This window comes from Saccopteryx leptura, chromosome 5, assembly GCF_036850995.1.
Source record: "Saccopteryx leptura isolate mSacLep1 chromosome 5, mSacLep1_pri_phased_curated, whole genome shotgun sequence".
Lineage (NCBI taxonomy): Eukaryota > Metazoa > Chordata > Mammalia > Chiroptera > Emballonuridae > Saccopteryx > Saccopteryx leptura.
The window spans coordinates 9,001,542-9,027,940 of NC_089507.1; the positions used below are offsets into that span (position 1 = coordinate 9,001,542).

At 47.9% G+C, this 26,399-nt stretch overlaps 1 protein-coding gene across 3 annotated transcripts in view; it reads left to right on the forward strand.

The window, feature by feature from the left end:
* Window positions 1–26,399, forward strand: part of C1QTNF7 (C1q and TNF related 7) — a 98,727-nt gene that overhangs the window by 27,380 nt on the left and 44,948 nt on the right. The window contains exon 1 of one of the 3 annotated variants that reach the window (XM_066384839.1): window positions 4,639–5,092. The exons of 1 other annotated variant lie outside the window; for it this stretch is intronic. The gene's annotated coding sequence lies outside the window, so the exon portion shown is untranslated. Of the gene's footprint in view, window positions 1–4,638; window positions 5,093–17,581; window positions 17,707–26,399 lie in introns of those variants that run through there. One more of the 3 variants, XM_066384841.1, reaches the window with a different exon arrangement.

Below are 26,399 nucleotides of genomic sequence, written 5' to 3' on the forward strand. Positions count from 1 at the left end.
TAGCTGCAGTTGAGGTCTTGTTGAGTCAGTTTATGAGTGGCTGCAGCAACAGAAACATGATGGGGTGCGGTACACACAGAACCACAGAGTCCTGTGGAAAACGTATAGACTGTGCCTGTCGCGTCCAGAATTACAGCATCTGTCTGTAGCCTTTGCTTCGCCTTTCCCCTCTTCCTTGTTCTTTCACTGTCTTTCCTTCTCCCTTTATTTTTTCTTTCCTTCCTCCTTTCTTTCCATCCTTCCTTCATTTCTGCCTCTCTTTCTTCCTTCCTATCTTCCCTCCTTCTCTCTACTTACTTCTTTCTTTTCTACTTTCTTTTTGGGGAAACATATTTACCCTTCAAATAGCATGTGACTTAGTTCTTGTTTGCAGACTCCTGAGGAGCTGTTCCATGTTGTTTGACTAAAACAAGCCGGCTTCAGTAAATATATTTATCCTAAATAACCCATCAGGGACGTGGAAACTTTGTTGTTGGTTAAGTCAAGAAATGCATGTGCTATGACGGTAGTGTGACTGAGACAATACGATCATGATGTTGAACATAAAGGATCAGAAATCGGTGCGCGTGCAGAAATGATGGTGACTGTGCAGCGGGAAGACTGAGGATCGGAAGGGCTTGAGATGGAGTTCTCCTGATTGGTTCCATTGTTTACCTAGAGGTTACATCTTCTAACAATAACAATTCTTGAGATTTGGAAATCCTTTCTTCTTTTGAATCAATATCATTGTTAATTAAGCAATGTAAACCAGAAAGTCTTTTGTTGTTGTTGTTGTTACAAACTATGCTTTGAAGCTAGGCTTGCATTTGCATGTTTTCAATCAAAATCTTAAAATAAAAGTTGAAAAGGAAAAAAAGAAAAAAAAAACTTCTAATCTTCAAGGGAGTGCTACCATTGGGGAAAGCGGAGTCTTCTGAATGATACTTTTGAGAGTGATGTGAATTTTATTGCCCTTGTTAAAAGTATTAAAGATTTAACTCCACTTTGGAGACACGTCAGAATGCTCCCTCAGGACAAGGTTTCAATCGACAAGTCACGGTCATTACTTGGAGCTTTTACCACATTCGGGTTTTCCAAATATCAGCATTCACGTCACTTTCACAGTTTTAGTCATTACACAGTATCGCTTATACTGTGTATCTACCTAGTATTTTCTTATGAATTTGCTTTTTTAAATTAGATAGACTAAGCTGATGCAGCTAATGCAACTCACTGGAGCTGTTGTTTAACCCAGAACTCTATGTTTTGTTCTAGCAATGCAAGCCAACTAAGACAAGGCTCAACTAAAATATTGCTCTTACAGGTGATCAGGCACAAATCTTAACTGTACTGACATGTAAAGAAAGGATTTATAGACCTGACCTGTGGCGGCACGGTGGATAAAGCATCGACCTGGAACTCTGAGGTTGCTGGTTCGAAACCCTGGGCTTGCCTGGTCAAGGCACATATGGGAGTTGATGCTTCCTGCTCCTCCCCCTTCTCTCTTCTCTCTCCCTCTCTCTTTCTCTCTCCTTCCCACCTCTCTAAAATGAATAAATTTTAAAAAGTAAAAAAAAAAAAAAATCACATAATTTACAAAAAAGAATGCATTCATCAAAAGGCAAAGGAAATGAGTGGAATGATGACATTTGAGCTGGATTTGAAGTTCGAGCATTTTCAAAGTGAGGCTGACTTCGATTCACTTGGTGTTTGGTTGTGGCTCCTTCTAGGGTAGAGACCGCCCGTTTGAGCCGAAACTCTATGGATGCCTCTCTGTGTAGTTGAGCAAATGTTTCCCTCCCTTTTTTCATTCTTGCTGTTGCATGAGAAATGGAAGGACATTTAAATTCTAAGAAAGAGGGCCAGTAGTGGGAGAGAAGTGCAGAGAGATGGGGTGCCAGGAGGGAAGTGAGACGCTCTTCTTACAGGGCGGGGGAAGGCCGAGCACGTGGGAGCCCTAGCGCTAAGGGGATAGGGGAGGTGAGACGCTCTTCTTACAGGGCGGGGAAAGGCCGAGCACGTGGGAGCCCTAGCGCTAAGGGGATAGGGGAGGTGAGATGCACTTCCTACAGGGCGGGGAAAGGCCAAGCACGCGGGAGCCCTAGTGCTAAGGGGATAGGGGAGGTGAGACGCACTTCCTACAGGGCGGGGAAAGGCCAAGCACGCGGGAGCCCTAGCGCTAAGGGGATAGGGGAGGTGAGACGCTCTTCTTACAGGGCAGGGAAAGGCCGAGCATGCGGGAGCCCTAGCGCTAAGGGGATAGGGGAGGTGAGACGCTCTTCTTACAGGGCAGGGAAAGGCCGAGCATGCGGGAGCCCTAGCGCTAAGGGGATAGGGGAGGTGAGACGCTCTTCTTACAGGGCGGGGAAAGGCCGAGCACGTGGGAGCCCTAGCGCTAAGGGGATAGGGGAGGTGAGACGCTCTTCTTACAGGGCAGGGAAAGGCCGAGCATGCAGGAGCCCTAGCGCTAAGGGGATAGGGGAGGTGAGACGCTCTTCTTACAGGGCAGGGAAAGGCCGAGCATGCAGGAGCCCTAGCGCTAAGGGGATAGGGGAGGTGAGACGCACTTCCTACAGGGCGGGGAAAGGCCGAGCATGCAGGAGCCCTAGCGCTAAGGGGATAGGGGAGGTGAGACGCTCTTCTTACAGGGCAGGGAAAGGCCGAGCATGCAGGAGCCCTAGCGCTAAGGGGATAGGGGAAGTGAGACGCTCTTCTACAGGGCGGGGAAAGGCCGAGCACGCGAGAGCCCTAGCGCTAAGGGGATAGGAAATGTCCCAGGTGAAACAGGTAACAGTCATGGCAGGGCCCATCAGCGGTATTTTCTGCATGAAATCCTGTGCTGGATGCTAGAAATGACAGCTTCACGATTTCAAAGCCTGCTATTGTTGATAAGCGCTATCTCAATGCAGACCTCATTCAGATCTTTTCTTTTTAAATTTTTTTTTTATTGAATATATTGGCGTGACATTGGTTAATAAAATTACATGGGTTTCGGGTGTACAGTTCTACAATACCTCATCTGCATGTTGTATTGTGTGCCCACCACCCCCAGTCAAGTCTTCCCTCCATCACCATCCATCCCCCACTACCCCCTCCACCTCCCGCCCCCTTCCTTCCTGCAGTCCCACACTGTGGCCTGGGCCTGTAAGTTTTATTTCCTTCGCCTAGCCCTTCCACCTTTCCATCCAGCCCCCACCACCCCCCTCGCTTCTGACAGCTGTCAGTCTGTTCTTTGTACCAATGAGCCTGTTTCTAGTCTGCTTGTTAGTTTATTTTGTTCGTTAGATTCCACAGACGAGTGAAACCCCACAGGACCCGTCTTTCTCTGCCTGGCTTCTGTCACTCAGCGCCATGCCCTCTAGGACCTCCTTGGAGTCTCACTCCAACTTAATGAGGTCGGCCCAGCAGACAGGGATTGTGTCCCTGTGCGGAGGAAGCCGTGCTCCGCGGTGTTCACGGGCAGCTCCCTCCGCTGGTGTCAGAAGCAGTGGTCTGCCTTGATTTTCTTTTTTTTTTTTTTTTTGCATTTTTCAGAAGCTGGAAACAGGGAGAGACAGTCAGACAGACTCCCGCATGCGCCCGACCGGGATCCACCCGGCACGCCCACCAGGGGCGACGCTCTGCCCACCAGGGGGTGATGCTCTGCCCATCCTGGGCGTCGCCATGTTGCGACCAGAGCCACTCTAGCGCCTGAGGCAGAGGCCACAGAGCCATCCCCAGCGCCCGGGCCATCTTTGCTCCAATGGAGCCTCGGCTGCGGGAGGAGAAGAGAGAGACAGAGAGGAAGGCGTGGCGGAGGGGTGGAGAAGCAAATGGGCGCTTCTCCTGTGTGCCCTGGCCGGGAATCCAACCCGGGTCCTCCGCACGCTAGGCCGACGCTGTACTGCTGAGCCACCCGGCCAGGGCCTGCCTTGATTTTCTGATGTTAGACCCAGTGCCTTCTGCATAGGAGATGCCAAAACATGCCTTTTCATCTGATCGTGATCCAGTTTTCCAGGGTCGAAGTTTTATCCTTGTCCAATCCTGTGCCCTGACCAATATTCTCTTCTTCCCAAAGTCATCTGATAGCTTCTCACAGCAAAACATCATCATCATCATCATCATCATCATCATCATAGTAACAATAAATGGAATAAAAAAAATCTAAAGGAAAAGAGAAGCATGTACAGTGGGACCTGATAAAAAAAAACATCCCCTCACACACATAGCTCAGTTCACCCTCGAAGCCCTTTCCCAAGGATCACCACACTGAATGGGCGCGTGAGGGTAACTATTAAAATAACCCCCATTGTGCCGCCGAGAGAAGGGAAATAGTGAGGACCTCATCGAGTGACACGTAGCCTAAAGATCAAGGGCCAGATCTCAGCCCTGGTGTCTGACTCCACCTCCCTGTGGGCGACAGAGACCTGCTTTGACAGCCAGGCGGCTCTTCGGTTCCCATCCTTTCTGTCACTTCCTGCGTGACCTGGGTCAAGGCAGGTAACCCTGGGCCTCACCCCCTTCCCCTACCAACTGGAGGGGCTGAACCACAGGGTCTCCCAGACGCGCTGGACACGCGGCCGGTAAGAAAGCAATCACAGCGCACCCTTGGAAGACCAAAGGGGCCCCGATTCCCCCCAACAACAAGAAGGAGAAGACGTTGACCTTGAATTTTATCCTTAGAACAGATACTGTCCAGACCTTTGGTGCTCTCTCTTTCCAGTGTGATTTGGGGAGTGAGCCAACAGACAGAGCGGAATATGTTGTTGTCATTGTTCTGAGCTCAGAAATGCTTCCTCGGGACGCCATCCCTCAAACAGGAGGTGTGTGCAGGCCACAGCGTCCCTGCTCGCCGTGGGCCGTGCGCGGTCCCTCGCTCCCTGCCACGGCTCGAAGCCTGGGAGAACGCATTTGAAACAAATCAGGAAATTACTTATCAGTCTGAAGCCCCAAAGAGTTATGAGCACGCCTTGCTGCCAAAGGGAAGGGGGTTTCGAGTGAACGCTCCACAGCTGTGCAGAGATTCCAGCTGTCGGAAGGTCTCGCGAGCCATGGCAGTGAAGGACCCGCTGTCCCGATTGAAGAGAGCGTCTCCAGGCTTTTCTTTCTCCCAGAGATGAGTCTTCTGGCTCAGGTTGGTGTTCCTCTTTCTCTGTTCTTCTCCGAGGTTTGGGGGCGTTTGATGACTGGGGTTTTACTCAGTGAAACGTCTCCTCTGGGGAGGCTTCTGCTTGAGCAGAGGAGAGAAAGCAAAAGTCGCCAGACTCGCGCTGCTCGGGAGGAGTGAGGTTTGCAAACAGCCCTTGCCTTGGCCATTAGGCTGCTCGCTGGCTATAAATCCATGTTCGGCTGAGTGTCAGGCTGACAGGGACACTTGTGGGAGCCAACAGAAGTGGCTCCGTGGCCTCCCCCGGAAAAACAGCGTTGTCATCAAGTCTGTGCCTTCATAACTCAAGTTTAAGGTGTTTCTTTCGTTCTGATAGACGGTCGGATTTTCACAGAGGAAAAGGATGCATTCAAGCTAAGATTGTTCCGCTGAGGTTTCCCTGTTGTTGTACAAATCTTGTGCTCAATTTGTTTCTGGTTAAGGGTGCTGGTTTCATTGACTGTTTATTTAAAAAAAAAAAAAAGGTGCTCGTCGCTCTGCATGGCGCTGGGGGTAACAACACATTCCCTGCAATGTAGGATTATAAACATCTAAACTGTGCTGGTTAAACAATGGGTTGTGTTCACTGTAACTATGTGAATGAATTGCATAATTTCATAAATAATGCACTGTACGAGAGTACATTTTTTTCACGAGTATTTAAAATTTTATTCGGTTAAGGACTGGGAGGTAGTTGTGGGGACATAGCTAATTTAAAGGGAATGGTTTTGTTTTGATCAACCTTTGTTTCATGACACCCCATATCGTGCCCAGGAACTCAAGTGCCCTGTAGCAGGAGGTAACTTGTGTCCCAAAATCTCACGCTCTGTCCATCACGAGACGGTGCCTCTATCAGTCTGTCTTGGTTCCTGGTTTGAATAAGAAAGCTTCGCCTCCTCAGCCTGGGTTATATTCTCCTGATGCCTTAGAAAGCTCCCAAAATGACAGGAATATTGCCCTTAACTTCAGTTGACATTTGACTTCATTTCTTCATTTTGAGTAATTTTGGTTTGCACCTTGACGTGCTGTGAAGATAGGATTGGGCTTGTTCCTGGTATGTTAGTGATGGTCAGCCCAGGTAGAAGGCGCTGCTGAGGGTCAGGAGACTTCAGGCTGAAAGGGAGGTGGGTTGCCACGAATTTGTCACAGCCTGTTGTTTCCTCTGTAGCCCTCTGTTAATCAAGTCATCTCTACTTTTAGACTCAGGTGACCTCTATCTAACCTTTACTTAACAGATATATATTATACGTCCAATGCTCTGAAAGCAATAAACACTGACATGACACGATGCTTCCCCTCAGTTTGCAGTTCATGCGGCCCAGGCCAGCTCTCCTTCTCACGGACAATAGCTACACAAGGCCGGGCACCGGCTGCTGTTGGACATGCCTGTGCAGGGGAGCATAGAATGGAAGAATGCTCATTTGGAAGGTGAAAGAAACCTATCCACATATTAAGAAACATTGCTGAGCGTTGGTCATGGGCGTGGCCTTCTCCTCCCCCATCTCACAGGGTCTTCCGAGCCGATGACTCACTGGCTGTGGCTCTGCACCCAGAGTACCTGGGGACACTCCCTGTGGTTCCAGGGTGGTGACTCAACTCCTGTTTCCTTACTGCGAAATGAAGGCAGTAACAGCAGGATTTAGCTGAAGCTTGATAGTTACTGTACTTACTAACGAGTTGTCTCTTTCCTGTGGGAGAAACTAAGGCTAGTGGTAACTAACTGCCCCCAGCCGCCCCGGAGAGGGCTGTCGGGCAGGGTGGGACGTGGCAATAAAAGATCTGGCTTTATCATAACGGGCAGAGCCCACGTTTTTAACCATGGTCTCCTTCCCTTGAGTTGTTGAGTTCTTTCTTTCCTTTTCTTTTTTTTTTGTTTTTCAAGTTACCATCTGGCAGCATACATACTTACTGACTACTGGCCCTGTGCTGTATTTTGCATTACCCCGACTATTCTGAAACTGCCAATCTGTACTTCTTACTCCCCTCACCTTTTCACCCACGCCCCTGACTGCCCCCCCCCCCCATCTGGAAACCCGAAGTCTGTTCTCTGTGAGCTCTCTCACGTGCATTCATTTACCCAGCCCTCACGACACGGCCTCCTGGGTCAAGGTTGTGGCCCAGTGACCATGAGGGTTTCAGGCGAGAGAACTGAATGAAGCTCAAAGGCGTGAAGTAACTCACCCAAACTCACACACCTACAAATTAGCAGCGTTGAGAGCTAAGCACAGGTTTTCCAAGCCCAGGTCCCAGGTTCTTTCCCTGACCCCATGCTCTTGAAAGGATTCAGCCCATACTGCCCCCTGCAGGGCAGAGTGAGCTAGTGAAGGTTGTCTGATCACAGGTTCAATCAAGCCCTCAGTGCCTGGCGCCGTGCCTGGGTAAAGCAAGTACCTGGGCCCCTTGGTTAATAATTCTCCAGAGGATTTGGATGTGCATCAGAGATTGATAATCACGCTCTCCAGCCCATTCTGCACTCCCGGAAAAAGTGGATTGCTATATCCCATTTGACCTTCACTTGAAAAAGGTGAAAAAAAAAATTTTTTTTTTTTTTTTCTGAAGCTAGAAACCGGGAGAGACAGTCAGACAGACTCCCGCATGCGCCCGACCGGGATCCACCTGGCACGCCCCAGGGGGCGATGCTCTGCCCACCAGGGGGCGATGCTCTGCCCACCACGGGGCGATGCTCTGCCCCTCCAAGGTATTGCTCTGCCGCGACCAGAGCCACTCTAGCGCCTGGGGCAGAGGCCAAGGAGCCATCCCCAGCGCCCGGGCCATCTTTGCTCCAATGGAGCCTCGGCTGCGGGAGGGGAAGAGAGAGACAGAGAGGAAGGAGGGGGGGGGTGGAGAAGCAAATGGGTGCTTCTCCTTTGTGCCCTGGCCAGGAATCGAACCCAGGACTTCTACATGCCAGGCCAACACTCTACCGCTGAGCCAACCGGCCAGGGCCGAAAAAGGTGAAAATTTAGTTAAAGACCAGAGATTGGGCATGTGCCCTCATTCCCATTTTTGGATCACCCTATGGTCAGAACCAACACTATTTCAGAGTTATTTACTGTCTTGTTTGTATCCGGTGCTTTCCTTTCCTCATCTTTGGCACATGTCACTTTCAAAGCCTTCTGACCATCTGAACGTTTTGTCAGCAGCCCTTCGATTGCATCAGACTTCGATGATAAGCAGATGAGCAGACTTCTTTCCCTTTGCAGGCTTTTTATGATAAATCAGTACAAGTGCGTAAAATTCATCACCACATTAGAATAATACCAGGAGTGAGATCTACAGGAAACGGGCTCAATAAACTTTACACAGAGAAACCAGCAATGCAGTCATTACTGTGCTGAATAAAATACAATCAGATTAACTTCTCTGAAGACGACTGGATTACGAGCCAATAGGAGGATGCCAAACCACGTCCTGAGAACTTTAGATGCCTTGGAAAGAGGTCATGGAGGGCGTGGTGGGGTAGGAGCCATCGAACATTGAAAGTCATTTCTTTTGGATCAAATGTCAGGATTTGAAGTGAAATTCCCCTGGCTTTGAGTTCTGGCTTTATCCCTAACTGCAAGACTCTACTGTGTTGCTTACCTCTCGAGCATATGTCACAGACATAAACAACTCAGCATTCAATCCACAAATATTTATTGAGCACCTACTGTGTGCCAGAGCCTCTGCCTTCAGACCTCTAAAGGGAGAGACAGAAGCATGAACCAGAATGTAAACTTGGAGACTAATACGTGCCCCAAAGAAAATGAAATACATATGGTAATGAGATGTGACTGACAGGTGTGGGGAAGTGAATACTTCAGCTAAGGTGGTCAGAGACCACCTCATTGAGGAAGTGGTGTTCAGCACAGACTTGAGTGATGAGAAAACTGCAAAATCCATGCGCAGGCCACTACCTAGCCATGTGACACCAGGCAAGCCACTGCAATGCCTTCGGCCTCAGTTTCATGACCTTAAAACTACAAAGCAGAGGTAAATCTATGGGGCTCTTTTTATCCCTGAAACTGTCACTTTCTTTGCTTGATTTAGCATGGTATGCCATTCGTAACTGTATAAAAAGAAGAAAAACATCTCTGAACCAAACTATATTACAGTTATTTCATGCTTTTATTCCACTTTCTGGATGGCTTTCCAAACATCCTCCCTAATCAAAGATAAATTAGTAGGTCCTAAATAAACGAAGATTCATTAATAACTCTTCTTTAAAAGCTCAAATCATCACAGCTCCAGGAGATCACGTTGCTGGAGAAGACAGGGACCACCGCACGGCAGATGTTTAGGGGTGATCTGTGCAGCTTCGCAATGACTTCATGTGTGGCTTTGAGTCTGAAATCGTACATGTGCGAGCGGAGCCAACACACAAAGCTGCCAGAAGTCGGCCGATCCAACACTATCAGCCAGGATTCGTGTGTATGGTTTAACAAAACAATCCGTGGTCTGACATGTTTCCTTTCTTAAAATGGTGCAGCGGCATTCACTGGGGTCTGAGACAGCCTCTCTCCAAGGTCAAGGCCATCACGCAGATAACTTGCACCAGAGGCTGATGTGTCCTTCCATCAGCCGCATATTTGTGGTCACAATATTCTTGGCTGTCACCATCCAGATACTGATCCCATTGCTCCATTTTGCCTGTCTCGCCATAGCGCACGCCTCAGCCGTGGATCCACCACCCAGAGCGAGACTTCGGTGTGCTGCCGCAGAAAATGCAAATGCGCCGGTCCATAGGGTCGGTGGTCAAAGACGGACATTCTTCACTTCATGTATAAAAATGTGATCTTTCTCAATTGCAAACCTGTTCTTAAAAATCGTTTTTAAGGCTATGTCCAGAGTTGAGAGCCAAGGACTGAAGCCTCAGAGCAAGGAGAATGAGATGAGAACATCGACGTTAACGGACCCGTGAGGAGAGAGAGCCAGGGGGTGCTTCAGGGAGGACCCTCGGGGCCCGGAAGCAGTCTCACCCAGAGAATGGTGACGAGTTGCCGTCCAGTGGGGAGAACGGGGACGAGGGTGCTGCTATTCTCTACTTGCTTCCATGGCAAATAACATTCCCAGCACTTTAAAGCCATTAGCTCCTCCCTCAGTGAGGATGGCTGTCCTGGTGCCTGTGTCACAGAAGAGCAATGGCGGCATGGTGCAGTTAAGTGACTCGAGTTTGCCAGCCAGGGGACGCGACCACAGTTTGACCCCAGGACTGCCCTACCCCACGCCCCGTGGATGTTCTATCTGCCACTTGCCCTTACGCCTTTTTTATTCGTCACATACAATAGGCATTCTATTTAAGTTAAAAACAAAGAACTTAGCACAAGTTTGGTTGGGGGGGGGGTTGTGACAGAGACAGAGAGAGGGACAGACAGAGACAGACAGATAAGAAGAAAGAGAGTTAAGAAGCATCAGTTCTTTGTTGCGACACCTTTGATGTTCACTGATTGCTTTCTCATACGTGCCTTGACTGGGGGGCTACAGCAGTGTAAGTGACCCCTTGCTCAAGCCAGCAACTTGGGTTTTAAGCCAGCGACCTTTGGGCTCAAGCCAGTGACCTTTGGGCTCAAGCCAGCTTCCATGGGGTCACCTCTATGATCTCACGTTCAAACCAGTGACCCGGCGTTCAAGCCGGCGAGCTCACGCTCAAGCCAGAGGAGCCTACACTGGAGCCGGCGCCCTCAGGGTTTTGAACCTGGGTCCTCTGCATCCCAGTCCAACACTCTATCCACTGTGCCAACGCCTGGTCAGGCCCAAGTTTTTCATGTTGAAACGGCCTCCTGAGAGAAGAGGCTAAGAGAAGTGTCATCTTTGGAGGTCTATTTAAACCAGGGAAGTTATTACACACTTCCAGTGTGACGCCACTGTGCTCCTCCCCAACGTGAGAAGATAGACAAAAATGATTCCTCAACTTTCTTGCTAGTTCTTCAAGCCAAAAGCCAAGCCTACATCCTGACAAGGGGAAATGGTGGTGACGTGTCGAGTCCAGCTGTTCTACTGTCCCTCCCCAACTCCGTGCTGATCACTCTGGCTGAAGTAATGTCCAGATTTTCCAGAAGAACCACACAGAGACACTCAGATCACACACTCTGCTGCCCCTTTTATGCCACAACCAGGAAGGGGACCCAACTCGACCTCAGTGTGTGCCAAACACAGTGGACACTATTCCAACGACTTTATTATCCAATTTGATGACTGTATTTCCAATGTTTCAGAACTACAGATTGAGAACAAAACAGCATAAAAATAGAAATGCTTTTTTAAAATCCTGGCTATTGTAAATATCAGTTAGAATTGCATTGGTCTGTGTCAGGAAGCCTAGTTTCTTTCACATAAACAGGGTCTCTTTTTCCCACATAACAAGAAGCTCAGAGGTAGGCGGTCTAAAAATGATATAGCTATTTAAAGACGTCACCAGGAAACTAGGCTTTTTCTGTATTTCTGCTTCCCCAGCGTTAGCATGTGGCTTTCATCCTTACTGTGACAAGAGAGCTACTGCACCTCCAGGTGCTGGGCTCCTGTTCCAGGCAGGAAGGAACAATCCTTCTCCTTGTTAAACGTTGCCCTTTGGGTGAGGGAGAAAAAGCCCTTTACTGGGACTTCTTATGTGTATCTTATTGGCCAAACCGTGTCACGTGGCCGCTCCTAGCTGCAAGGGAACCTGAAAGTTTGTGCATTCTGCTTTCCAGTCCTGCATATAGAAAAGGTCGGGGAAAGGTGGATTGGAAAGGGTTTTGAGTGGATCATTCTACAGGACTTGTAAAAATATACGGAAGATTCCAATCCAAAAGCAATACATTTGAAATTTGATACATACGTAAGACGATTTTATATAAACCTTTGCCAGCTGCATCTATTGTAATACTTCACTGTAAGCATAAAGATACTTTTAAATCCAGTAGGAAGGGGTAAGTAGGGGCAACGTTTTACCTGTAATACCACAGGATGTTTCTGGACCTCAGTTTCTTTCTATGTAAAACAGGGCTAATAGAGCTACCCATAACATTGCTTTTGAATTAAATACCATAGAAAGTATTCAAGAAATAATAGTTCTCTTCTTTCTTGCTTTGCACCTTTTAGTCAGCAAGTGCATAAACCTTCATGAAATCCAACTCAGCCAGACCTGACAGTTGAAGAACCAACCCTTTGATTGCAAAACAAATTAGAGCAAACCCTCTGAAAGGTGTGTCGCCTCTCTCTATCAGTGCACGCCAAGAACCTTTCATTTTGGGCTTAAGCACATTATCTTAGCAAGCCAGACAAACTGTCTAAGTGATTTTGTTTTCCAAACTGCTCCGTACACTTCAAAGTGCCATCTGCTCGTGACTTGTTACAAAACAGAATCAACAGAGCCATTTGGTGACATTTTATAAAGTGACTTCAGTGTTTGTTACCAAGGGATATAATTCCCAGAACTTGTGCCGTTTGTTCTGTGTTGTTGAGACGTGAAATGAAGCCGGAGCAGAGACTCGCGGCTGTTTCAATACTTATCCTCGTTGTAACCCGTGAAGCCAGGTTTTAAATTGGGTTTCTTTCCATTTTAATTATCTCCCCACGTCCCTCTAGATCTTTCCTGTCAGAGATGGCTGTGTAAAGCTTATCACCTCAGAGTCACCATTGCAATAATCAAAAAGAAAAAACAAGAAAAAAAAAAGCATCCACAGGTTTGCAGAGCCCAGACCTATCCATCAGCCAAAACCTCATTTCTGCACCATGGCAAGGAGAGAAAAAAAAAAAGATGTAATGCAATGCAAAGCCCTGAGTTCTTGTTTATGTATGAATTCTGTGACATTCATCGAACAACTGAACCTTATTCTCTCTAGCCTCACCTGGAGAAAGGAATGTACCTACCTGCCCCTCCCATTTCACCTATTTGATAGGAATAGCATTGAGATCATGTACCAGACACACCATTCAAAATACTGCGTGATATACTCAAGCATATTCTAATATCTTTCATTGATTATAGTACTGTTTGTGCCATGTTATACCACATAATGAATCCCATAACCTTCTCAGACTTTCATCTGAACTCTCACCTTATTTATTTATTTATTTATTTATTTATTTATTTATTTATTTATTTATGTGTGTGTGTGTGTGTGTGTGTGTGTGTATTTTTCTGAAATGAGAAGCAGGGAGACAGATAGAGACTTCCACATGTGTCTGACCAGGATCCACCTAGCATGCCCACTAGAGGGCCATGCTCTGCCCATCTGGGGCCTTGCTTCATTGCAACCGGAGCCATTCTTGCGCCTGAGGTGAAGGCCATGGAGCCATCCTCAGCGCCAGGGCCAACTTTGCTCCAATGAAGCCTTGGCTGCGGGAGTGGAAGAGAGAGATAGAGAGAAAGGAGAGGAGGAAGGGTGGAGAAGCAGATAAGCACTTCTCCTGTGTGCCCTGGCTGGGAATCGAATCCAGGACTTCCTCTCGCCAGGCCGACGCTCTACTGCTGAGCCAGCTGGCCAAGGCTCTCACCTTATCTTTATAGCCAGACTTGCTCGACAGTAATGCATTGCTCATTTTTCACTCTGTCTTCCATGGCCTTTGTCTCAAGTTAGTCCATGCTTCCTGGGTTCTACCCCCCAATTCTAGCTGTTGGGACTACATATTCAACTCTCGGTATGCTGGTCATCTTTTCCTGACCCAAATGCAGCCAGATTCATCTCAAGATCACTGAATATGCATTTCTACTTAGATCAGGACTGATGGAAATAAACACATATTCCCGCTGTCTTGGAGATTACATTTAGCCCTCTGGCCTCACCAGCGTGGGCATCCTGATGAGGACACCCAAACATCAGCAACCCAGTGCCATGCCCTCTCCCGTCACTGAGACCCCCCGAGTGTTTCTATGCTGTGTGCACTCGTGTTCGTGAATTTCTATGCAGCTGACGCCTTGTAAATCATGGTCCAAATCCTAGTCTTCTGTGCAAATCATGGACCTTAATGGTGTCCATCTTGAGAATGGTAACATATACATGAAGGATATAATCTCCTATCTTCCCCAAAGATGATCTTTAAATAGCCAGAGTGTTGTTAAGTTCCAGACAGAGAGAGAGGGAGAGAGCTACTTCCCCAATATTGAGTCACCTGGCCCCAAAGTAGTAATGTTCTTCCCAGAGACTCAAATCAACTGAAAATGTCTTCCTGAAAAGTTTTCTTGGAAAAATTCCTTTTAGCATCTAACATTAGCAACTCTTTATAAGTTTTAAAACCAGTCCCTGACCTGACCAGGTGGTGATGCAGTGGATAGAATGTCGGACTGGGATACTGAGGACTCAGATTCAAAACCCCGAGGTTGCCGGCTTAAGTACGGGCTCACCAGTTTGAGTGTGGGTTTGCTGGCTTGAGCATGGTATCATAGATATGACCCCATAGTCACTGGCTTGAGCCCAAAAGTCACTGGCTTGAGCAAGGGGTCACTCACTCTTCTGTAGCCTCCCCCCACCCCAGTCAAGGCACATATGAGAAAGCAATCAAAGAACAACTAAGGGGCCGCAACAAAGAACTGATGCTTCTCATCTCTCTCCCTTCCTGTCTGCCTGCCATATATGTCCCTCTCTGTGTTTCTTTCTCTATCTCTGTCACACACACACACACACACACACACACACACACACACACACACACACACACACACGAGTCTCTGGCCAGAAATAGAAGCAATTTATACCCTCTACTAACTATACCTTATCTATCTTTCCTTCCACTCAGATATTTGTGCGGACACATCCCCCACACCTCTCTCAGTTTCCAACTTCTAGTTGGCTTTACATGGAACACAGTAGAAATCAATAAAATTTTGTCAATCTATCTAAAGTTTTGTCCCTTTTATTATCAATTAATATTTGACAAAGGAGGCAAGAACATGCAATGAGGTAAAGATAGTCTAGTAAATAAATGATGTTGGAAAAGTTGGACAGATATATGCAAAAGGAAAAATGAAACTAGACCACCTTTTTACACCATACACAAAAAACAAAGGCAAAATAGATAAAATATTAAATGTTAGACTTGAAAACATAAAAATTCTAGAAGAAAACATAGGCAGTAAAATCTCAGACATTTCTTATAGTAATGTTTTTTCTGACATAATGCCTTAGGCAAGGAAAACAAAAGAAAAAATAAACAGATTTGATTACATCAAACTAAAAGGTTTTTGCATAACAAAGGAAACCATCAACGAAATGAAAAATCAACCCACTAAACAAAAGCATATATTTACCAATACATCTGATAAGGGGTTAATATCCAAAATTTGTGAAGAGCTTGTTAAATTCAACATCAAAATAACAAACATCCAATTAAAACTGGGCAAAGGACCTTCTCCAAAGAGGACATTTAGATGACCAATAGACATATGAGAAGAGGCTCAAGGTCATTAACCATCTGAGAAATGCAAATTAAAACCACAGAGAGATATCCCCTCACACCTGTCAAAATGGCTATCATCAAAAAATCAACCAACAACAAGTGTTGGCCAGGATGTGGAGAAAAGGGAGCTCTGTGAACTGCTGGTGGGAATTCAGATGTGTGCGGCCACTGTGGAAAGCAGTACGGCATTACCTCAAAATATTAAAAATGAAACTGCCTTAGGACCTGAAATTCTACTTCTGGGATTACCTCTAAAGAAACATTAATTCAAAAAATATATGCACCCCTCTGTTCATTGCAGCTTTATTTACAATCATGAAGATCTGGAAACAGCCCAAGTGCCCAACAGTAGATGAGTGGATAAAAAAAGCTGTGGTATTTACAGAATGGAATACTACTCAGCATTAAAAAAAAAAAATTAAATTAAATAAAAGAAGAAAATCTTACCCCTTGTGACAACATGGATGGACCTGGAGATTATTATGCTAAGTGAAATAAGCCACTCAGAGAAAGACAAATACCATTTGATTTCATTTATATGTGGATTGTAATGAACAAAATAAACTAGCAAATAAAATAGAAACAGGCTCACAGACACAAAGAACAGACTTACTACTGTCCGAAGGGAAGGGGGGTAAAAGGTGGGTGAAAAAGATGAAGAGATTAAGCAAAGAAAAAAACCTTATAGACAGAGACAACAGCATGGTGTTTACCAGAGAGAAACGGGGGGGGGGGGTAGAAGAGGGTAAAGGGGGTACATGGTGATGGAAGGAACTTGACTTGGTTGGTGAGCACAATACAATATACAGATGCTGTAGTATAGAATTGTATACCTGAAACTTGTATAATTTTATTGCCCAATGTCACTGCAATACATTCAATGAAACTTTAAAAGACTGGGTTGTTTGGACATACCTGTGACCATCCACTCCTAAGCGCAGAATGGCCAGCACAGCTACGTGCTTCCAGGTAGCAGCTTCTGAAGCCTCCCGGGGCAAAGCTGACTTGTTTTCTTCACCCCTGTTCATCCTGCTTAAGATGACTTAAGCTACCAGGCCCGCTTTCTTTGAAGGACAGAGAGGCGGAGTGGTTAGAGGTGCATCAAGGGAGCCAAGTCAAGGCTATTTCAGAATCGAAAAGACTTGAATATTTTTGTCCAGGTTGAGAGCAATCAGCCATCAATCAGCCATGTAACCCAGAAGAGAAAAGAGCTTGGTCAAAACGACCACCCAGGGGAAGTGCTCGGTCTTGAGCGAACCCGGGTTCGGACTCACACCTGAGTTCACGGAGACAGGCAGGAAGCCCGTGAGGATGGATGGGGACATGGCAGGGGAGGCTGGCCGGGTCAGGATGACGCTGTGTCTTTCTCTAGGAGGTTGGAACCGAGATGATTACTCACGACAAGGAGAGGGAGCTGTTGAAACGTTTGCCTCAAGCCCCCAGCCCGGCTCTTGTGGCAGAGTCAGCACTAGAAAAAATGTTATACTCACTTCCTCTCCCCTTGACAAATTGAAATTTATAGCAAATGTTTATCTGCGAGAGATCTCATATAAAATGAACCGCCATGACACCACCCATATATTTTTGCCTAAACGAAACATATGAGCTTTTCTGAAACTTTTCTTTCAAGCCCTGAACTACAGGGACCTCCCTAAATCCATCTCGGTTTTAAAAATAACTTGGCCCAGGTGCGTACTGTCAGAGACGCCCTCTGACCACACATAGCTCCTTTCGTGACCCACGAGCCTGGAGAAGGTTCTGGAGCCCTGCCAGCGAAGAGGTGTGTGCGGGAAGAGCATTGAACTCTTGGAGTTTTTGATTGCAACGTTGTAAAAATGGTTCCAGACATGACAAATGTTAGGGAAATAATCTAAAACACAGACCGTTTGCATGTTTGGACTTTGAAGATTTTAATAACCATCGGCTTTCCTGGGCTAAATTGGGATCTGAGCTCCCAAATGGTTCCGATTTAGACTGTCTTCCTGTGTTTGTTTGAAATCCTAAAGGTCAGGAGGGGGAGGCTTTATGCCCAGACCTGAGGGCAGCTGGCAGGCAGACCACAGCAGGTCTGGGGCGAAGCTCTGGCCTCCCCTTCCCCTTGACCACAAACGCGGAGGGACCCGGCCCGGGCTCAACCAGTGTCTTCGGGGTCCCAAGAGGAAAGTACTTTTGCAAGAACAGGGGTTTGAAGTTTGGGATTTCTCAAACACTGCTTATCATCTCTCTCCCTCCTTCATCTCTTGCAAGTAAGTACTGGTCTCTTTGGCTTGTCCCTCAGGAATTCTGGTTACTCACAGGACCTGTACAGTCTCAGGGAGCCAGGATTAAGTACTCACAAAGTGCCTGGCACTGTCTAGGCTCTTGGGACACAGCTGTAAGCAAAACAAACTCTCTCCTGCCAGGCGCCTCCAGCCCAGCTGAGAGGTCAACAACTCAAGACAGCACCAGGCTGTGTGGGTGTCGGGAGGGGCTAGGGCCACCAGGAAGGGCGTGGGTACAGAGAGAGCAGGCTCTGCCTCAGACAGGTGGGCCGGGGAAGGCTGGGGCCACGGAGAGCCAGCACGCGAGCAGGCGTTCGCGGGGGGAGAGAGGAACGGGCCACACGGCATCTGGGGGAGGCTCCCTGGGGGCTGAGGAGTTGCAGAAGCGGAGGAGTAGGCTCGTTGCAGACAGGAGGATGCCTGGGAAGGGAGGGGGCACCAGCAATCCAGACTCTGAGCTTCTGAGCTTTACCCCGTGGGATGTGGGAGGCTATCACAAGGGTTTGAGCAAGAGAGAGCCTGACAGGTTCTGACTTTAATTCTGAAAGAGCACCCTGCCTGCTGTTCAGAAAGTGGACTGTCAGGAGGCAGGGCCAGGTGAGTTATGTCAGCCCCGCTGAGCGCTCAGGGGGCTTGCCAGGCCCATTATTGTTTCAGCAACAACGGCGGGCTCACGTGATAAAGAACTCTCCTGCCGGAATAAAGGAGACAGACATAAAACGTTTGACAACAATCTACCTTACAGCTTATATTTTACATTCCACCGCTCAGCTTGAGGACAGACAAACCCCATCAGGGCGCAGTAATGAAATGTAATCAGTTTGACTAAACATTTCTATCTGTGACGTTTTGTTTCACTGGCCAGAAGGCTCAAAGACCAGACTGTTGTGTTCAAAACCAGACCTGGAAAGCAAAGCAACAAAAAGCTCTTTGTTGTGAGTCTTTGTGTTCCCTGGACCTGCCTTTCCTGGCCATCGGAGGGATGTCCCCCAGAGTGGGAGAAGGACCGCCGCTTGAGGGGGCCGTGGGGACAGAGGGGTCCTCAGGGGAGAGCCGGGCCGAGTCAGAACCAGAGGAGGGAAGAGCGTTCGGAGAGGATGAGGGAGGATACGGACGCTGACGAGCGACCTTGAGTTTTAAGAGGCACCAGGCACAAACTTCTGGGGACAGGTCGGGAAAGGGGCTTCAGGGATGAGAGTCCACAGGATGAGCAAAGACCCGGGAGCTTGAAGGACAAGAGCTGAAGTAAAGGCTGTGATCAGAACGGCCCGACGGTCTCAGAGCAGAGGGTGGGGCTGAGGTGGTAAGTGGGACGGAGGAGCCAGGTAACAGGTCCTTGGAGGTCGGGAGCTGGAAGAGTTAGGAGCCTTGTCTGGAGCACCCGGAAAGCTCTGGGGTGCCTTCTTGCCCCCCCCCTTAAGGACTGTCATAAACTATCTTGAGAGACCTGGGTGCACTACTAACCGCAGATGATGAAATGTGAGCAGGGTGAGGAGGCAGGGAATGCAGCCGGGCTGGTCAGTAGGGCAGGTGATGGAGAACTCTGTTCAAGGCTTCAACCTTCACCCGACAGACCAGGGCCCTTGGTCGTTGCGCTAGGACAGAGGTCTGGGGGAACCGTGAAGATGCTGTCCTGTGCCCGCTCCCACATCACCCAACATATACCCATCATGTCTGCAGTTCAGGGAGGTAGGAAGTGGTCAGTTGTACATGTCATTGTTCAACTGGAGAAACACAGCCAGTAAGAGATAACACACGTGAAGAGATGCATTCTAAGGGATTGGATTGCGCAGCTATGATGATTATCTAGTGCAGTGGTTTTCAAAGTGTGCGCCAGGACACACTGGTGCACCCTAGAAGATTTCCAGGTGTGCCTTATGGTATTCCAGAGAAATATGTGCCTGTTAAGGACCAAAAAACCAACAGGGTTTATGGAATTTAGATTTTTGGGGAACAGAGGTGTGGGGAATTGGCTGTAAGCTGACAGTCTGCCCAACCCCCCACCTCCCTTGCCTGATTAGGTTGCAAAAGGCTGTTAAGCTGTGGTGCTGGATTGTTTACACTACCCCCCATGTTCCCCGGAAAGACTGGAGGCAAGTTTCTTCTATCCTTTATTTGGTGTAAAGTTAAGATGATATGTATGGTAGGGATTTTCTGCGCTCAACATAATTAAGAGTGAAAGAGAGAGAAACTCTTCAATGTATTGACGAGAAAATGAGAGTTTGCCTTTCAAATAGATGCCCAAACATTGAAGAAATCCCTAGGACACATCAGGCTCATGTTTCTCATAAACACAAGAATGAAAAAACTTAACACATTCACGCCAGGATCTACCGAATTTACTAAATCTTACTAAGAATGTATCTATATATATAAAAAGATAACTTTTTTGTCATTTTTTAAAAAATTTTTAACCCCTCTTTTTTACGAATTCTAAAAAGCATAACTCAAAAAATGTAACATAAAAATGTTTTTTAGCCCTGACCGGTTGGCTCAGTGGTAGAGCGTCGGCCTGGCGTGCAGGAGTCCCGGGTTCGATTCCTGGCCAGGGCACACAGGAGAAGCACCCATCTGCTTCTCCACTCCTCCCCCTCTCCTTCCTCTCTGTCTCTCTCTTCCCCTCCCTCAGCCAAGGCTCCATTGGAGCAAAGTTGGCCCAGGCACTGAGGATGGCTCCTTGGCCTCTGCCTCAGGTGCTAGAATGGCTCTGGTTGCAACAGAGCAGAGCCCCAGATGGGAAGAGCATCACCCCCTGGTGGGCGTGCCAGGTGGATCTTGGTCGGGCGCATGCAGGAGTCTGTCTGATTGCCTCCCCGTTTCCAACTTCAGAAAAATACAAAAAAAAAAATATGTTTTTTAATGTCAGAATAAATTTAATTTTGTCGTATTTATTTCATTTAGTTACCATAAAAGCACGCTTGGACTTTATATTTTTTTCTTTAATATTTGACTTAATTATAATAACATATTTCTCAGGAATTTGAATATAGTGTGCCTACAATTATTTGGAGGATTTTAAATGCGCCCTGACTTCAAAAAGTTTGAGAACCACTGATCTAGAGAGTCGGACGTCTGTAGGGAAGACCTTCAGGAAGGACAGGCTGGAGCTCTCGGGCGCGGGTTAATGCCACAGTCCATAGGTGGGCTCTCTTCTTCATTAGGGAAACCTCAGCTCTGCTAAGACCTTTAAACTGATTAAATCATGCCCTCTCAGATTATCTTGAAAAACCCCCCTTAAAGTCAACTGGTTATAGATTTTAATCTCCAAAACCTAGATGAGTGTTTGGTGAAAAAGTGGGGACTAAATCCTAGCCGAGTTGCACATAAAACTGATCACGATGTTGGCATGTTTTCTTAAAACCTAGAGATCGTGGCCGGGAGTACCTTGTGCGCAAGGAGGAGTCCGTGAAACTTTATAAGGAGAAGAGTAAGATGGTCCACCTTGCATTTCGGAAAGATCAGATTGTGCTTAAGTGGTAAAAGTTTGTAGAGAATTCCCACGAACAGTACTAAAAATAAAATACGACTTTCCCCAGTGCTAATGCGTGTGAATTACGGCTGGTCTCAGTGGGCAATAAAGTAAGTTGGAAGGAACCCCCCAGAAAAAGTTATTCCAAATTTCCCTGGATGTTTCAAGAAAGAAAATATTGGTCCAGTGTGCAAGGATTTTTAAGCAACAGCTCAAAATTCCCAGTAACTCTCCCATTATCCACTGAATTCATGATTAATGAGCTGACAAATACTTATGGGCACCTAATTAGTACTCAGCATGCTAATAGAAACAGAAAAAAAAAATTATTAGCCACAGTTCCTGCTCTTCCCCAAGAGGCCGTTCATTTGGGGAGTCCATCAGTTTCCATTCTTCTCATGAAAAGTGACAAGAACACCAACTCAGTGGGCTTCAGAGCAAACAAGGGGGTGGTGAGTGGGGAGGGTCTCATGAATGCATAGAACTAAAGCCTGGGCAGACCTCTGGCTTCAGGGCTGTCGGATGCAGGTACACTGCGAATGCAGCCTGAACTCTTGTCCAACTCCATCTCCTGGTTCTGCATTTCTCCGATCTGGCTTGGCGGTTGGTCAGGCAGCTCCTCGTGTGGGCAGGAGAGGTCACCGAGAGCCCCAGCCTCCACCCTGGAGCAGCAGTCCTGGCGAGAAGCCAGGGGTGAGTTTCACTGGACTCGTCTTAAGTCACTAGCCCTTTCATGAATAAATTGCCGTGACCAGAGCAATGCAGTAACCTCGGGGGGCTGGAGCACATCTGAGGAGGACTCACCTGCAGCACAAGTTCTAAGAGAAGGAAGGGAAAGGTCCCCAAGGGAAAATCAAGAGGCTCTTCCAGAAGCAGGAGTAGCTAGTGGGCGGACAACAGGAGGCAGGGCCCCCTCCAGGGATGTCCCAGCACAAGGTCCAGAAGCCCGGGCAGGTCGGAACCGAGCTGAGACTTCCATCATGTACCCTGTCCTGACTTCAAGGGTTGGTTTCCTCATCTCTAAAGAGGGACTAATAACAAAAGTCAGGGTGTCTCTCAGCTGATGAGATAACAACGAGGTATGTGCAAATGTGCCTTCTCTATGATAAACATTGTGTTCTCACGACTGCAGCTTTATTGTTACGGTGAGTGTGCCTTGCGCAGAGGAAGCAGGATGAAAGAACACAAGCAGGAAAACGTACCGTTATTCGTAAAATGTTACCCACATGTAAAGAGAAAATCATTCCGGTCTGTTAACAGAGTCAATGCAGGTGATCCTTTATGGATTCAGAATCCCCGTCTGTTAAGAAGGAATTGAGGCCTGAGCAGTTAGCTCAGTCCGTTAAAGCGTCATTCCAAAAAGGTTGTGGGTTCAATCCCTGGTCTGGGCACGCACAGGAAGCAAGCAAGGAATGCACGACTGAGTGGAACAACAAACGACTGCTTCCCTTCTCCTCCCCTCTCTCTCCTCTCCCTTCTCTGAATCTCTAAAAATCAAAAATTAAGCACTGGCCAGATAACTTTGTTGGTTGTAATGTCGTCCAAAAGCACAAAGGTTGCTGGTTCAACCTCCAGTCAGGGCACATACAGGAGCAGCTCAATGTCCCTGTCTCTCTCTTTCTCTCCCTGCTTCTCTCTTTCTCTCTCTCTAAAAAAAAAAAAAAATTAATTGAAGTAAGAGCAGTGAGAGTTATAGATGTGCTCCGTACTAGCTGTGTGGGGCTTTGGGCAAGTTGTGTGACCTCCTACTATCTCTGTCTCCGCTGTAAAGTGGGATGATACTTGTGCTGGTCTCCCAGGACAACGGTGAGGATTGAATGTATTCGTGTAGGTAAAGTGCTGGGCATATGCTAAGGGTTCTATAAATATTAACTACTGTTATTGGGCTTAACCATCTGGATTCGTAGGTATTCTTATCCCCATTTTTTTTTTCTGGATTAAAAAACCGATGCAGAAAAGAATTAAATTGGTCAGGTAAGATGAGGTCTGGCTGGCTCCAAGTCCCACATTCTTTCTCTCTTTGTCGCGAGAAGGACCGGCTCTATGCCCGCGGGCAGGGAGGGAGGGGAGGAGGCGGGGGAGGGAGGAGGCAGGGAAAAGGGCATGCTTCTTAACCTGGATTTACTTTAAATAGGAATTCATCATGTATTCTAGAATATTCCTTCAGCATTAGGTTCAGTGATAGTAATTTTGTTAGAGGAAGTTTTAGCCAGCACTAAAAAAAAAAAAAAAAAAAAACCCTGAAAATTTCAGAAACCTGCCGTAGACACCATGTGGCTTTACGAGCTCCTCCCTCAGAACCCCTGGACTCTCCGCTCCTCCCGACATCGGGAAACTTGACTCCGTTTCTTTTCGCCCGGAGAACGAGGTGGCACATTCACCCCCCACTGTGGTCCGTACCTCTGTGCATCTAGAGGCACTTGGCTTAGATCACCCGGCTTAGATCACCCCGTCTGCCCTCGCCGCGTCCCAGAATGCAAAGGGCCTTCCACTCAGCCCCACGGTGCAGACAGGATGGAGAGGCAGAGCCCGGATGTCAACCAGACCTGCCCACCCCGGGCTCAGTGTTCCATCAGCCCCGTCTCAGGCACCTGTCCAGCAGAGCAGTCCCCGTCCAAGGGCGTGAGCCCTGCTCCACACTCCCTAAGCCCCGAGGAGTGTACATGTCCACCCAGCCCTCAGCCCGGCCTCTGCAGGGACGTCCTCAGCCCTCCTTCTCCAAGCTGGACGATGCATGAGGCTCCCTGCTTCCCCCATGGGGAGGAGACGGTGTGATAGGAGAGGCCGCCGAGCAGGAATTCGTTGTGACTCTGCTTTGCCTATTGTCTCTGTGGGCCTATTTCCTTTCTCCATCTTCCAGCAATAAACAGCAATAATTACCATGGAAAGGACGGATAGGTGGAAAGAAAAGAGGAAGGGAAAGCGAACACACCAAGGAGGTTTGCGAAAGGGATTTGAGTGCAGTGAAAATGTAGGGTGAGAGCAATCACGAAAGCAGGTAGATGCGGAGCCAGGAGTTTGCTGTCCTCTGCTGAGAACAGAGTCATAACGACTGCAGTAAAAGCCGGGAGACAGGCTGTGAGCCGGCCTGGGAGGCCCAGTCCCCTAACTGCACCCAACACTCCTCCCCGGGGGCCATTCTGCAGGACTCTCCCACCGGCCCGGGCTGCCAATGCTTAGAGGCAGGGAGGGAACACCCCCACCCCCCCAGAGCTAAAACCCAGTGCAGGCCCGCGGTTCCCAGCCCTGGCCTTCCTCCTGGTCACCTGGGAGCTTGTTCAAGTGCAGACTCCAAGGCCCTATACCTGGAGACCCGCATCCTGAACACACAGGTGGGGCCCATGCATCTGTGGTTTTCAGTGGGTCCCTGGAAATTCTGAAGACTAGATGGGCTCAAGAACCACCACTCAAGGTAACTTTCCTGCAGTCTGACCTGGGCCAGGAGAGGTCACCTCTCTGAGCCTGATTCCTCAGCGTTAAAGTGAGGCGAATCTGCCTATTCCACAAGGTGGCTGTGACGGCTGGACAATGTGAGACCACTGGCAACAAGGCAGGGACGTTCACAGTCAACACGTGTTTGTTGAGGACCTACTCTGTGTCAGGCCCTGTTCTAAATAAGGGGACACAGAAATGAACAAGAAACTGTCTACCTACCTGGACCTTAAAATTAATAAAGCAGTAACCATTTCCTACCTCAGATGATGATAGCACCTACGGAGAAAACAGACCAGGGTAAGGGAGTACACAGGATCAAAGTGGGGAGAATTCTATTTCCTATGGGGGAGGGGAGAGTAGACTCACAGACACATTACATTTGAGCAAGGCCCTGAAGGAGGCGAGGTAAGGGAGCGAGCCTGTGAAGAGCTAGTATATAAGCATTCCAGGCAGAGGGAACGTCCCATGCAAAGGCCCTGGGGTTAGCATGTGTTTGGCACATTTGAGGAAAGTAAGTGTGGCTGGAGCAGAGGAAGACAAGAGATAATGACAGGGGCTAAGGTCAGAGGCAAACCCAAGGACAGACTGTGGAAGGTCTCACTGGCCACCATAGCCACAGAACGAGCTCTCAAGAAATAGCAGTTGAATTGGCACAAAACTAAAGACAGCCTGACCGCCCATTGGTAAGCGAAGGCCTAAAACACTCACCCACTCATACTATGGAAAGAGTTCTGAGCAGAGATGGATATTTGCCAAGTATTGTTGAGTGAAAAGTGTCTGCTGCAGGAAGTTGTTGTTTGGACCTCATTTTCTAAAGAAGTTCATCGCAGTGTGTGTTTCCACGTGTTTGTGCTGAGTGAAAAGGTGCGGAAGAGTGTGCACACAGGACCGTCAGTGAGGGTCTCTGAGGGTGAGGGGCCCAAGGAGAGGGGTTCACTTAACTTTAGACACTTCCATAGCATTTTCACTTTTTACAACAAAGATATACATTTTATAACTTTCAAAAGAACACACGTCAATCCAAATTGAACTGGGACCTCCTTTTCCTATTTCAGGGCTGACAGGCGAGATCATAGGGAGGCTCATGGATTATGGGCCACAAGACCTGGCTCTGGCACATTCTTACCCAAGGTGTCCAAAAGTGCCTTAGCTGAGATCAGCACCCAATCATATTAGACGCATGCGTGGCATCTCCCATTGGTCCAAGCTCCTTTATTTGCCATCTAATGCTCTTGGTCACATTCAAGCCCTGCCTTCCAATGTTGACCCTCACAGACTCTGTGCTGGTAGTGCTTCTATCCTGTGACGATCTTCGCTCGTGCTCAGTTCCCCTCAGGGTGGGACCCCCTTACTCCAACTTCAGAGCTGAGTTCAAGCATCCATTTCTCCAGAAGGCCTTTCTTGCCCACCCACCCTGAGGTCGCAGTCTGCCTTTGGCCCCTGTGAGTATCCTGGGAGGCCCTGTACATAGGGGTTGATCACATGCCCTCTGTCACACTGCCTGAAGAGCCTGTTCCAACTCTGTGCTCTGTGACCTGGGCCAGTTCCTGCATAGTGCAAAGCCTGTTTCCTTCTCTTTAAAATGGGGGAAATGTGCCTGGCCAGGCAGTGGCGCAGTGGATAGAGCGTCAGCCTGGGATGCTGAGGACCCAGATTCGAAATTCCAAGGTCACTGGCTTGAGTGAGGGTTTACCAGCTTGAGCACAGGGTCATTAGCTTGAGTGTGAGATCATAGACATACCCCCAAGGTCTCTGGCTTGAGCCCAAGGTCACT